Genomic DNA, 15,216 nt, shown 5'->3' with positions numbered 1-15,216 from the left:
TTCATTCCTTTTGCAGCTTTGCTGATTGACATTTTAATAGCCGGGTTTAGTATTCAGCCTGGCAACTTTCCACTCACAAGTCACTGTCACCTACATTTTCTCTTCTCCAAGGTAAATTATGCTGAGAAGTGTCTGATGTATTGTGCTCGACGCCTTTTTCAATGTGGGTTCAGTGTAAGAGTGGGAACAGGGCGTGGACGCAAACTTGAAAACAATTGACTGAGTGCAACCTTTTAATATCTCCCCCTTGTCCCCTGGAGGGTTTTATAAAAAGTCTCCCATTTCCAGACTGTCTGCCGGGGTGCTGATAAACTGTGGTACATGTGACCCTCTTAACATGTGAATCAATAATGCACTGTGATATCTTCTTTTTAATCTCCCCAGTCAATTACATTGTACCTGACAGGCTAATCTAAAAGAACACATTACTGTTTGAGTGGCCTTTGGCAAAAGGGTATCGCTCTCCGCATAAGAAAGGGGTTTCTGGCTGCTTGTATGAATTGGAGTACAGACAGCAAAATGACCATAAATCAAATTGGAGAGATGTGGTAGAAATAATTCAGTCTTCATATGAAAATCAATATAAGCCTATGTTCGCAAACCCCCACTCAATTTCTGCTCCGTCACAAGATGGTGATCTGTTGAGCTGACTCTTTCAAAAACTTTTCTAAGTGGAGCAATTGATCACTCGTCAGCTATTTGTCAGTCCAGAATGACACAGAGCACAATCCAAGGATGAGTGCGAGAGAATTACTTCACCATAAATACACCTAACAGTATAGAGCGGATGAGTTTTCTCTGTGTGAATCTATACTAGTCGTTATGTAGAAAAAAAATACTCCAAATTTCTTTCATACAAAAGAAAGAAAATGTTATTTGTTTTTGTGTCTCTCCATCTTGGGAATACAGGATTAAAATATTAGCGCTTCCTATTCATACTCTTCCCTCTGGTTCAAAAACAAAAATCAATATGAGCACCATTATGTAAAAATGTTCAAAGAAACCTGGTCCCAAGGGTCAGGTCGCTCACTCTGAGTATTCCAGTGCATTTCAACTTAGATGTACACCCCACTGATAGAACCAAAGATTATCTTCAGACTGAAATTTTCCACAAGGTCACTTCAAAGTAAAGCCTTTTTTGTTTTTTAATTTTACATTTTTATGTTAAGTATTCATGATGCCTATGTGGTTTGTGTATAAATACTAATGGCACTGTAGCAGTAAAGTGCTCCAGCCTCTTGATGCTGGTTGTACTGATGTCGAAATTATGATCTTATCTTAAAACAAAGAATCCAAAGCGTCCGAGCAAATCAGCTAAAGCTGCCAAGGTAAAGCTTTGAGATTGAGTGCCATGCAACCATGGGAGGCTTTTGCCTTAAGTGAACAGAATGAAGATTTGTGTTCTTTCATGCCGCGTCTTTACTCCCTGCCAAAATTAAAATATGAATACAATGTGAGTAAAATGAAATTTCCTTCATCTCTGGACTTGGGCTGAAAAAGAAGAAACATAGCAGCACAAAATGCCACTCAAACACACAATTACTCCAGACCTCTGTGGTAATTCTGCGCGATTCCAATTACCACGCCCTGTCATTTGTGCCATTCACACTTTAATGGGCAGCCTAACATAAGAGAGCTAAAGTATCCAAAAATAATTTCTTGCTATGAAAATGGAGGAGACCACTGAGCTAGAAAGTGGTCTTGCTGCTAATTAAAAAGCCACCGTCTGCGCCAGTCGGCTTGCTCATTAATGCCTTCAGTCCTCCCCGGCTCGAGGAAAAACTGTGTTTCTATAATGACCAGGCATCAAGATGAGGGACAGTCAGAGGTTACAACTAAGGAAAAGCAAGGCGGCTTTTTGGAGGATGACATCTAAACCCAAATTAAGTTAATTTGAGGTTCTGCAGTGAGCCTGTCAAATCCTCACAGCATCAGAACTCCAGCACACATAAGACTAATAGGCAGGACAGCTCTGTGGATGAAACACTGTGAGGTGCAGCGTTAGTGTCACATTCTATCTGTGCCTCAGCCCTTCCCATGCCCTTCCCTGACACTGAACATGAATGACATTTTCAGGAAGGAAATTAGAGTTTATTTGTGTGAGGTGTATCTCCGTACATTTTCTCAGGGTTTCTGGTAATGCTTTAAATGACAAATAGTTGCTGTTGTGGGTTGCATGTTGTTATCTGTGCTACTGCACAATATTCTCATTAGGGAAATAAATTGACTTGCTGAATTTTCGTTGGACAATTGCCGTAGCACAATGATGAGGCATAAGCGCCAGACATCAACATCCCCCTTCTTTGATTTATATTCAAATGAGCTGTACACAAGGAATTGAATTTCATGTCATTTCCCAAAGGCTTTTTAACATTCCAACTCACAAATTAGAGGTGATTCCTCATTTTGCATTGCCATTTGATAAAGGTATGTCCACAGTGGAGCACGAACAGAAGTTAACGTTAATTCCACCCTCTGCGTGGAATCCCTGCTTTTTCCTTTTTGTTTGTGATTTCCTGAAATAATTAATTATCACTTGGCTATTTTCACATTTTTACTTGAAAGTCTTTTTTTTTACTGCCAATGAAAAGGTTGTAGAATTAAAATGAAAACAGTTTGACTGTAGTTTAATATGCTGACATAAATTGTCTTTGTGCAAGGCCTAAATGACATTAGATATGCATTATGCTGTATCTCAAGTCATCAGTTATGATTGTCTGAATTAAAACAAGTATAGATGCAAACTTGAAAACTACAGGGCACCTTTTTGAGCAGAGAGATTCCACAGTTGCTCTGGTCTGGTGTAAGAAATACATTTGACAATGTCATTGAACTTCCAGGAAATCCCTTGAGAGTTCAAGGAAGGTCTCAAAACCCAGTACCCAGGTAACTAATATTTTCTGCAGTTATCCAGTAACCTGACCACCATAAGCTGGAAAAGCACATTAGACCCTACAATAATACAGGAAAAATTCCAACAGTCCACAACCCCCTGTGAGGAAGCACTGTGCGACAGTGGGGAGGAAAAACTCCCTTTAAACAGGAAGAAACCTGCAGATCAGGGAGGGACCGCAAGGACAGAGACAGGACAAAAGACATGTCGGCAGAGAGTCAGAGAATGACAACTACTGATTAAATGCAGTGAGTTAAAAAAGGTGAACGATGAAAAATAGCTCAGTGCATCAATGGAAGCCCCCAGCAGCCTACGCCTACGCTGTGTACGTAAGCAAGAATTCTACTAAAAGGGGTCTGTTTAGGAACAGCCAACATGACAAATGCAGTGAGCCTATACAAATTACTTCTGGCTTTCATCAATCAAGCAACATTCAAGGATGCTTTTGTCATGATGCTGCTGCAATTTAAGGAGCAGATTCAGCCAATAAAACTTTAAAACACTTATCTACCAAACAAATGGAATGAATGACAGACAGGTGAGCAACTGGGCAGGAACTATTTCAGACAGGAGGAAGACGGGTCTGCAGAGGGAGACCGGTTATTGGTGAGGGGGACACATTAGCAACTCCAGCTGAAAAAGGAGTTAAGAAGCTCAGAGGCCTTACTTGTTAGCACTGCAATCTGAAGCTAAGAAAAGGTAACCGGTGGCTGGGATCTAGAGAAGATGAAAGAAGTTCAGCGAGATTGGGCAGGCAGGTCATTAACAGGTATGTCCTTGTTTCCACAGTGACTGACTATGATCTTCTGACTCCACAAAAGAACACAAGTGAGATCTCCAGGGAACTGACACCAAACAGGGAACTAGAAAACAGACAAAGAAAGAGGATTACTAAGCAAAAAGCACAAAAACAAGAACTAAACTCGTTGAACCAATTTTGAACTGTAATGGAAGCAAAGAGTAACAGCCACAGTTGGTTGTTAAATACTCCGTCTTAATGAGGTTATGTGCTGCAGGTGTATGAGTGCAAAGGGCAGCCCTGCCCATAGGCGGAGACACAGGTATGCACACCTCTCCACCTGAGAGAACAGAAGAGAGTAATCAGAGAAAAACCCCAGAGCCTGCCCAGACACTGACAGGTTTTTGATTTCTTCTTCATTAGCGATAAAAAGGCCACCACGCTGCTTGAAATGTGTTTCTAACGGCACTTTTTTTCCGCCCCCTTCTTCATTGCGTACTTAATGGATATCTGCTGTTGGCAACATTTCTGTGACTTTTACTTCCATCTTCTATGTGTTCAGTCCTCACAGAATAAAGACATACCCGAGTGATTTGTACATGGGTGTAATTAAGATGCGGGGCTGTGATAAGAAATCTCTCAGAAAGTTTACAAAATGAGGAAACATGAAATGATAATGTTTAATTTATGTCGGCGCCTTTCAACATTTAATGATGTCCTCTGATGTTCTTTAGGGAGGAAACACACATATTTCAATGCAAATGAGAAGGCAACACAAACAAATATGCTAGTCTCCTGGATCACCACATATCACACAGAACCAGACGCCCAGATTATGCCAGCGTCTGAACAAATATGCCCTTGTCTTCTTTATTCATGGCTCCTTTTTTTTTTTTTGTTTAGTTTGTTGCCTTGTTTGTTTGTGCAAAGAGAATTATTCTGTTCCAGCAGTTATCCCGCTCATATTGTCAGATACTGGCCAGTTCACTGCTCAAACAGAACGAGTCTGCTGGCGGAGGCTTAGAAAGAAGTGTTTTAATTCAAATAAAATGAGACTAATGTGCAATAAATTTTCTACAACAACAAGGGAAATTAAGCACCTCTATTTGGCATGAAAAGGTGTGATAGGAGGGAAGATTAGCTTAACTGGTTCAATGACACACTGTTCTCCACAGGGGAATCAGTGCTGTTAAATCTTTTTGGTGACTGGCTGTGATTAGGTGATGTCTGATAAGTAACTGCTGATGGGTTTTTGCATTTGTTAATGAGAACACTACAGAACTTTCAGCTGAGGTTTTGGTGTTATCTAAACAATCTAACGCATTCAATTTTTAACCCCAAGTCAGCCTGATAACCCTGTTTTATGTTCTTATCTTTTAGGAGTCACATGTAAACGCCTCCCGGTTAATATACTCTGTCGGCAAAAGAAAAACATATATTTCTGCAGAGCTGCAGAATATTCATCTACAGACAGAATAGCAAATACATGATTTTGTTGTTGTTGTTCTTTGTGGGTTTTCTGTTGTTTGCCTGGGAAAGAAGACTTTCAGCACTGTACCTGCCAGAATAATGGAAGGCAAAATAATGGATTCCAGTGGGAGTCTGAGGAATGATGTGTTGAATGCTGTAGATCATCACTGGTAAGGCCACAAAGGGCTTGTTATGCTCGTGCCGTATAAATAAAGTTTGAGTTGTATGAGTTCAGTCATTATTTTCTGTCACTCAAACCCCAGGCACACCTAATTGCAGCATAAACAAAAGACAATTAAGGCTGAATCACTAAAATGCTGTTTTTAGGGCTTCGTAGCAATCAGTGACACAAATTGGGAGCTATATTAAATGTAAAAAAATGAGTAATTCTCTAAAACGTGTATTCCAAGTCTCACTAACTCAAAGTAAGGTGTGTTGCACATTATTAAATATTCATGTCACTTCGACTTAATGTGAGGCTCAGTTTTGAAATCCAGTTTTACGACCTTAAAATTCCACCAATCAGTATTATGAGTGTTTTGGGTTTTTACTCAATAAAACTTCACGTATTAAACACATTACTTGTTGCGTTTCTTAAAAGTGACGCAATGTATTACTTAATTACTCCCAGAGATAGTAACTTGTTATACTATTCGTTATATTAGTTTAGCATTACTCTATAACATGATGTGAAATTCACTGTCACTTTGTTTACATATGAGCACAAAGCAAAGTCGAGAGACTCAAAAGCGATCGGAACACTGAGTCTATTCTAGAAATATGTACAGATAGAAATGGAGGCTACAATGTTACCAGCCTGACTGCTCACAGTTAGGAGTTAAATAGTTAAAGAGTAGTATTTTTTGGGGGGGGGGGTTGTTTGCTTGTTTTGTTTTCATGGAATATGAAATCTTACATAACACATATAACTATACAACATATCTACAATTAAATATGTGTTAGCAAACAACTAGCAAGCTTGGTTAGCAAGTTTCATAAACCGTAGCCAACAGTGACGCATACTTGCTAACTGGCGCTACGTAATACAACACTAGAATTTTACTCACCAAAGCTCAAGTACAAACTTATTAGGTAGCCTGTACTGAACTGTACAGAAAGCCATGTTATTTGTCAGATAGTTTCATTAAAAAGGCTCTAAAAAGGACCAACAGCACAGACATGATGGACAGTTCCGTGGCTCTAATTAGCAAAGGTGAGGCCTAACATCCACCCGCCTGCTCCAGCTGTCTATGTGTCTGGACACCTGTCAGTCATTGAGGTCTAATCCCTAACTCCAGAGTCCAGACGGATGACTTATTATAAAAAAAAAAAAAACTTCCTCTAATGTTGTTATGAAGAAGGAACCTTAAGGAAACTGTATGCATCGAAAGGTGGCACAGCAAAAGGTTACTGTAGCACACACCATCTGTCTTGTAATGTAATTATTGAATTGTCAGCCAATGACTTTATTTCTCTGCTGTTTCTTCAGATTGTGGTGTGATGCCTTGCTTTTTGAGATCTTTTCATTTGCTTCACTTTGTCAGTCAGGCTCTATGTAAGTGATTTGTTGAGTCAACATATCTGGCAGTACTCACAACTCAGCTGTCCAAAGAAATGTGGTTAATCACAGTTAATTCATGAGGGGAAATTGCTTTTTTCACACAGGGTCATGTTTGGATTGGTCCCCCACACCCCCTTAATAACTGAAATAATCATTTAAAAACTGCATTTTGTATTTCTTCTTTGGTTACTTTGTTTAATATCAATTTTTTTTTTGATAATTGGAAACATTTAACAGCGACAAATATGTAAAAAATCAAGAAGGGGGCAGATATTTTTTTCACAGCAGTGTAGCTATCAATCTGCACACAGAAAGTGCATTCAGTATGTGGCTGCCCTCATGATGGGCAATGAATGTGAATCATCACATCGAAATATTCGTCTCCATGTGCTGTGATGCATGGAGCCTTGCTGGGCAGCCAATCAGTGCTGGATGTTGTTTGCATTAATTGCTCGTTATGATGGGTCATTCTTCGGTTAATGAGACTCGCTGCACTATTGTATTTTCTTTTGCGTTTTCAATTAATCATCTGATAGTTTGGGAAGTGGTGTTATCTGTTGCTCTCTTGTTATCAGAACACTGGGTCAATAGATTTGTCATACTGCAAAGCACAGCACATTTCTCCAAAACAAAAGCCCTGTCAAAACACTTACTGGACTCATTGTACCTAACTTTGTCAGAGGAATGTAAACTATATATACAACAGCAGGCTGCTGCTTATGAGTTGTGACATGTTAGCCTCTATATTTCAAAGAGAGGATGAGATTGTTTGCTCAGAAACAATGGTGATTACCCCTGACACTTTTCGTCAACACCTGATTTTCATGTCACCGCTCTCTCCTCCGTAGTGGTGGCACTCTCTTGCCCCCCTGCGTTCACCTGTGTTGACGTAACGTGGCAGCCCGCCAGCAATGTGTGCAGAGCGCTGCAGAGAGACCTCCAGCTTCAAATAAGAGAACAGAAAGCTGAGTTCATGCTGAGCCCGAGCGTAAAAAATAAGGAGTACTGTGTAGCGAGAAATGGCAGCAGGAGACGTGACAAAGGTTGACAGCGCTGAAAGGAGACAAAGGCTCTGTCAGTGTCAACGCTGAGCCCTGCTGCTAAGTCAAGGTGGTGTTACCTTTGTAGGTATTAACGTGAGCTTTAAGGACTGATGTAAGGTCTTTCCGACGTCTTGTTTGAGGAAAAGGTCAGGAGGTCACGGTGTGCTAAAGAAAAATAAACAAACACAGAAAAAAAGAAAAAAAATCGTCATGCTTTTAACCTGAGCATATGTATTAAGATAAGATAAGATAAGATAAGATGACCTTTATTAGTCCCACACGTGGGAAATTTGTTTTGCTACAGCAAAAGTGCAAAGTTATGTAGCAGAAATTAGAAAACACTGGAATGCAATAAAATACAATAAAATAAAATAAAATACTATATACAATAGAATAAAATAGAATAGAATAATATATACAATAGAATAAAATAGAATAAAATAATATATACAATAGAATAAAATAGAAATACAAATACTATATACAACTGAGTAGGAAAATACAAAAATACAACTTAAGAGCAGTATTAAGAGCTGTGTGGTTATATGGTTATGATGAATTTCATAACCATCTTACAATGTCCAAATTAGGATTGGATCATAGTCCTAAAATATCTTTCACAATATGATAAAAATATAAGGTAGAGCATAAGCAAAAATTAGCATTAAAAGCAAAAAACAAACAAACAAACAAAAAACAAAACAAAAACACTTGCTGAAAACAAAGAGTTGATTTGGGGGAATCTATTAGCCAGTCATATTATTCTGCTGAAGCATGGTAACAGTACAAGTTCACAACAATATCAGCTGTATGGCTACAGGCGTAGATACTCTTTGGCCTAGTTAATATGTAGCTAAGTGCATGTATTGTTTTTCTTGGTTCACTCTTTTCATACTGTGAATTATCATTTAGCATTTGCTTAGTGTTTATTACATATGAGCCAGGCAGGCTGAACATGTTGTCACTGTGGACTTGAGCTGGAGCCTTAATGTTGTGCACAAATGTGATGTAGGAGAAGAAATTAGTGGAGAGAAAAACAAACCAACTTTTTAACCTTATTTTTAGGCAAAGTCACCAAAGCTTTCAGGTGGGTTTCTATCAGATTTGACTGATCATTCTATACATGGAGTTTTTATTTCTCACTGATATTAATGTTTACTCTCCTTTACCCTTTAATAGGGGCATCAAAATAACTATCCAGAGGTATTACCCAGATGACTTCCAAGGCATAAGAGTTTCTGTTAGAGGGAGTTTGGTATAATGTAAAAGCATCAGTATTTATTTGCAACACCAATACCACAGATATGGTGTGAAATACACTGTGATGAGTGGTGTGCCCGGCAGTCTATCCACTTTAAGAAAATAGCATTGTCCTTGATCTGATAAGTGAATGACTCTGTTGCAAGTGTGCAAGATGTAACGTGAGTTGCATGCTAAGAGGGCAGCCAGATTCGGTAGAACAGTTAGTTTTGTACACCATGTTTGTTGCTCCATAAAAGGAAACATGGACCCAATTCATTGTATTAAGTCCTTATCATGGCACAGTTGACCTGGACAGTGAAGGCTGGTTACCAGCTACAACAATTTTCCTAACTGTTTATCCAGTTGGATTGGAGCCAATGGAGAAATGGACAACCACAAACTCTAAACAAATATATAGTCCTCTAAACCGGATCAGTTTAAAATCATCAATTTTTTTGTGACTTTTTGTGACTTTGTGACACTGTCTTAGAACATCTGGGTACTGTGGTGGTCCTGAGAGGTCAAACGCAACTTAACAAATCACCAGCAAATAGAAGAAGATTGTAAAATCACATTAAACACGACAGAAGTAGAATAAATCCGAATCTCACAACAAACAACAAAAGTGTTATTGGGGGGACAATAACCTGATGGAATAGCTGCAGAAGGGACTAAACCCAAAACATGCAAAAAGTCACACTGAAGCAGACTTAAAAGACGAGGAGGACTTGTCAGGGAGAAACAGGTTCAAGATAATGTGTGTTTTAATCACATGATTCATATAATGCTGTAGATACATGTTTGCTCTTAGCTGTTTAGTGTTAGCTTATCACTTCTTTGGCTGGCCCGTCATGTTATTGCCTCTCCAAAAACACTTCTGCTGTGTTTTGTGAGTTTTTTTGTGAATTTTTGCAGCTTTTTTTCTATTTCCTTTGTGCTGTATTCAATTTCTGTTGTGTTTTGTGAGTTTGTGCTGTGTTTTTCTATTTGATAGTGTTTTCTGAAATTGTAGAATGTTTGACCTCTGATCTAAAATACATATCAAAGGTAACCTGCAATATAAACCAATATTAGATTTTCATTCACTTCCAAAGGATTGGATGAATATGAATCAGTATCTCACTATTTCACCCATCCATGGGATAAGCAAGGCTTAATTTTACTGCATTGCTATAATGCAACCTATAAGTCAAATACTGTCTGGTGACTGACTGGTTGGTGACTCGTATTTAGTCTGTTTGTTTTCCCAGCCGAGTCAGAGCAAGGATTTAGGATGCTATAGTTGGTACTTCTAAGGAGCAATTGTTCAAAGTGCTTCCATCAAATTCTGATTAATTTTCAGCTTGCCTTGGCACCTGGTGTTTATTTACTGACTATACTATATAGTCTATATAGTATATGTAATTCTGAAGTACTGCAGTTTCATTGTAGTCAGTGGATATATGACACGTACCTTCCTTGACCTCGGTGGTTCCATCACATCTGTGAGTTGTTGAGATCACAAAACAGCGTGCGTATGTCAGAGTTCAGTTGTGTGTTTCAATGTGTGAATTCCTGAGAAACTGCCCTGAGATGGACCTGGCAGCTTCACAACAATTTACACCTTCACATGACATATGAAACGTCGCTGGACACTGAACTACAGAAGTCATAATAACTCAAAACTCAAAATAACAAAACAGAAGGACCAGTTTAGCTTCCTTTGACATATGACTGCGCTTAATATTTACCTGTCTTGTGAAGTCATTGTGCTTGACAAATTAAGTCGCTTTAATTGGACTTTTTACACCATTTTTCAGAATCAACAAATATCAGAGGTTATTCAATCTTTTTTCTTTTTATTTATTCTCATACACACAGCAATCTACTGACATCAGCTGTAACAGTGTTTGGGAATACTAGGTGCATGTGTCTTTTTGGGTTGCTCCAATCTTTTGGCATGCATTTGTCTCAAAACAAAATGATGTACAAATTAAGTCCAGAGGGAGCAGATGAAGGCCTCTGCACTGGCAGTTCATGTCTCACTGAGAGCTGAGCTATACAATCTGACAGCATCCTGAGAATTTACTGAAAAACACGGCAGGCCACGTCAACCTGACGACATATATACCTACTGCATGCAGTTTGATTCAGTTGAGAATGCGACTAATCACGAGACATCAGGGGAATACAAACACAGATCACACATGTGGCTGAAAACCTCAGAACATAGCTCTTCACTGAACAACTCAGGCTTGGAATGTTTTAGAGTAGCAGACTGCCTCCTTAGAGAAGTTTCCAGAAGTGTTTTTGCCATGCAGATGGTGCGTGACTTTCATAAAAGGCTTAACAAATGGAAGGAGTAAATGAAGTGGACAGTTCCTCCCAACCGGAACATCCAGGAGGTTCTACAATCTTGGAGAAAATAGGTTCACATCTAGTTTCACTGGTCCAAGGAAATAATGACACAAGAACAAAAGTATCCCGCAGCAACTAACTTTGTTGGTAGTCCGACTCAGGGAGCTTGATACCCTTTAGAGCCAGTCAGTCAGACAAACTACCCTCTCCCTCCGGGTGTGTGAATACAACAGATCTATTGGTATCTGTTTCACAGTTGTTTGAACATGGTGCACAGAAAAGGTTTGAAAAACAACAGCGATCTATATTTCAGTGGAGTCTCGCACGTTTTGGAAGACGAAAAAGGCAAAACAAACTATTTCAGAGACTGCTTTAAGCTTCTTTACATATGATTTGTACTGCCTGATATGAATGGGACTCACACAAGGCAATCAGTTAATTAATCTAAATTTCAATTAACAAGGCAGAAATGTTTGCGTTACCTCTGCTGCTTCTGATAAAGCAAATTAAATGAGCGTCAGCACTTCGATGGGCATCAGATGGAATGCAAATGCCATTGATGATTATAGTGAGTTGTACTGTAGCTTGACTAACAGGTGTAAGTAATGTCTTTCCATGAAAGGCATGAGGGTACAACAATATAAAGTTAGTTATTAAAGGCTTTTTTTGGTTTCATTTAACGTGGGTGTTATGTTCATGTGTAGCTTTGGCATAGCTGTCATTAACCAAACAGCTACTGAGAACAAGGAACACGGCCTCTTAAACTATTGCCTACTAAGTATGTTAGGTCAAAGCACTACATGTCTGAAGCTAGGCCAAAGTGATATTTAGTGCTTTTTTGCTTTTGCACTAACCTCACTTTAGATAAATGTCCACTGTGATTATTATATATATTATGTAATTTAATTGTTATTATTATATATTGGTTCTACGGGAGGACACATTTTATTACAACTTTATGCATTCTGGATATATCTGGTGATTCTTCTTTCTTGATCCTTAGTTATTGTTTTTGTATATATCTTGTATTTATTTTTTGGTTTTTAAGATGGCAGATGTAACGGTGAAGATGAAAGTCACAGAGGTAGTGAAAGTGCATGAGCCATTTAAAGCAATGTGAAGAAGAGAGAGCAAGCAAGGTGGAGTGGGTGGAGACGAGTGTCAGAGGTGATTTGTGACAGAAGGATAACAGCAAGAGTGAAAGGGAAGGTTTACAGGACAGTAGTGAGACCTGCTATGATGTATGGTGCGGAGATGGTGGCGCTGACAAAAAGACCCGCGGCTGAGCTCAAGATGGAGTCGAAGATGATAAGATTTGGACTGGGAGTGACCAGAATGTATGGAATTAGAAATTAATATATGAGAGTGACAACTCAGGTCGAGTGTTTTGGTGACAAAGACAAATTAGACAGAGGTGGCTTAGACATGTACATAGAGGGGATAATAGATGTATTGGGCAAAGAATGTTGAATATGGAGTTGCCAGGCAGGAGGAAAAGAATGAGCTCCGAGAAAAGAGTCATGGATTTTGTGAAGAAGGACAAGCAGAGGGTTGGTGTGACGGACGAGGATGCTAGGGAGAAGGTGAGTTTTAGGCAGATGGACCCTAATGTGACTAGCTATTATTTTTTACTGTGGGACTACTATAGAGTGTGGCATTCTCAAAGTAATGTGTGTCTGAGTGATGAGTGTGTGCTGTCCTGCTGTTTACAATGGAAGAAACTACTGTACTGTACCTACTGTACCTGTACTGTAAGAGAAATTGTAACTTATCCATCCACAGCTCAGAGAGACCAGAGAATGTTTCCAAACAGGATTCAGGATTAACAAATATTATAGCTGCTACTGTGTTAATTATTGAGTAGTTTTGCAAATTCATTGATTTATATGCAAACTCTTAATCTGTAATGTAAATACCAACTCAAACTGATAATGAATGGTGAAGAGTAAAACATTTTCTCAGAGTGTTTGGTAAGTGAAACACCTCTAATTCCGTCTTTTCTGCAGATGAAAAAGCGCTAAAATTGCAAAAATTAACAACTGAATGATTCTAAAAGTCCCTGCTTTGCATAGAAAATCCACTTTCTTTGTTGACTCGATAGAAATGTTCTGACTGGTGTGTGGAGCATGGCCACGAGAAATGTATATTAGCCACTGTGATCAATAAGGAGTTTTAGGCTTATTGCATTCCGATCAATAACACCAAAACAAACTAAATGTTCATTAGATTTCGTGATACATTTGTGAAATCCAGAAACAATAGCTTATTGATTCTTACAGAAGTTTTATATCGCACAGATTTCATAAGCCGATAACGATTAACACATTTGACTCTAAAGTTATCACATTATGGTTTATAGCAGTGAGTATTTTTGGAGCTCTAGTGAAGTGCCACAGAAATCTTACAGAAATTAAAGGAACAAGTGGCACACTACAGCTTATGTAAATTACATGCACTGCTGTGAAAAGTATTCTTTCTTTCTTTGTATTTTTCCATATTTGTCACACTTACATGTCTTAGATCCATCCTTTCTCTTCAGCTTATCTTTATCAGGGTTGCAGGGAGGCTGGAGCTTATACCATCTATCATAGGGCGCCAATCTGACACAGGGCGAATACAGAGAGACAGAAAGCCATTCACACTCTCATTCACACCTATGGGCAATTTAGACTCACCAATTAACCTAACCCCACTAATTGCATGTCATCGGACTGTGGGAGGAACCCCGAGTACCTGGATATTCAATTCAATTCAATTCAATTCAATTCAATTTTATTTATATAGCGCCAAATCACAACAAAAGTAGCCTCAAGGCGCTTCATAGGTACAGAGAAAAACCCAACAATCATATGACCCCCTATGAGCAAGCACTTTGGCGACAGTGGGAAGGAAAAACTCCCTTTTAACAGGAAGAAACCTCTGGCAGAACCAGGCTCAGGGAGGGGCGGGGCCATCTGCTGCAACCGGTTGGGGTGAGAGAAGGAAGACAAGATAAAGACATGCTGTGGAAGAGAGACAGAGGTTAATAACAGATATGATTCAATGCAGAGAGGTCTATTAACACATACTGAGTGAGAAAGGTGACTGGAAAGGAAAAACTCAATGCATCATGGGAATCCCCGGCAGCCTACGTCTATTGCAGCTTAACTAAGGGAGGATTCAGGGTCACCTGGTCCAGCCCTAACTATATGCTTTAGGAAAAAGGAAAGTTTTAAGCCTAATCTTGAAAGTAGAGATAGTGTCTGTCTCCTGAATCCAAACTGGAAGCTGGTTCCACAGAAGAGGGGCCTGAAAACTGAAGGCTCTGCCTCCCATTCTACTTTTAAATACTCTAGGAACAACAAGTAGGCCTGCAGTGTGAGAGCGAAGTGCTCTAATAGGGTGATATGGTACTACAAGGTCATTAAGATAAGATGGGGCCTGATTATTTAAGACCTTGTATGTGAGGAGCAGGATTTTGAATTCAATTCTGGATTTAACAGGAAGCCAATGAAGGAAGCCAAAACAGGAGAAATATGCTCTCTTTCTAGTCCCTGTCAGTACCCTTGCTGCAGCATTTTGGATTAGCTGAAGGCTTTTCAGCGAGTTTTTAGGACATCCTGATAATAATGAATTACAGTAGTCCAGCCTGGAAGTAATAGAACCCACACAGACCCTGGCCAGATGGTGGAGTCAAACTCAAGACCTTATATAACCCAAGTAAATACAAAATGCAGTTTTTAAATAAGGATTTTATTTATCAAGGGAAAAAAGCTATCCAAACCTGCCTGGCCCAATATGAAAAGGTAATTGCAACCCCTGTTTCACAGCACTGTATCTAAATAAATAACAAATACTTGAAAATATAACTTAAGGGAAAACTAATGAGGGCCAGAGGTTAAGGTAATAAGGTTTCTTCTGCTGCTGATATCTAGTTGACCACGTTGCTGTG

Source organism: Oreochromis aureus, linkage group 7 (assembly GCF_013358895.1).
Source record: "Oreochromis aureus strain Israel breed Guangdong linkage group 7, ZZ_aureus, whole genome shotgun sequence".
Classification (NCBI taxonomy): Eukaryota; Metazoa; Chordata; class Actinopteri; order Cichliformes; family Cichlidae; genus Oreochromis; species Oreochromis aureus.
The sequence above is the reverse complement of the archived record's forward strand: the minus strand, read 5'-3'. Positions refer to the sequence as shown.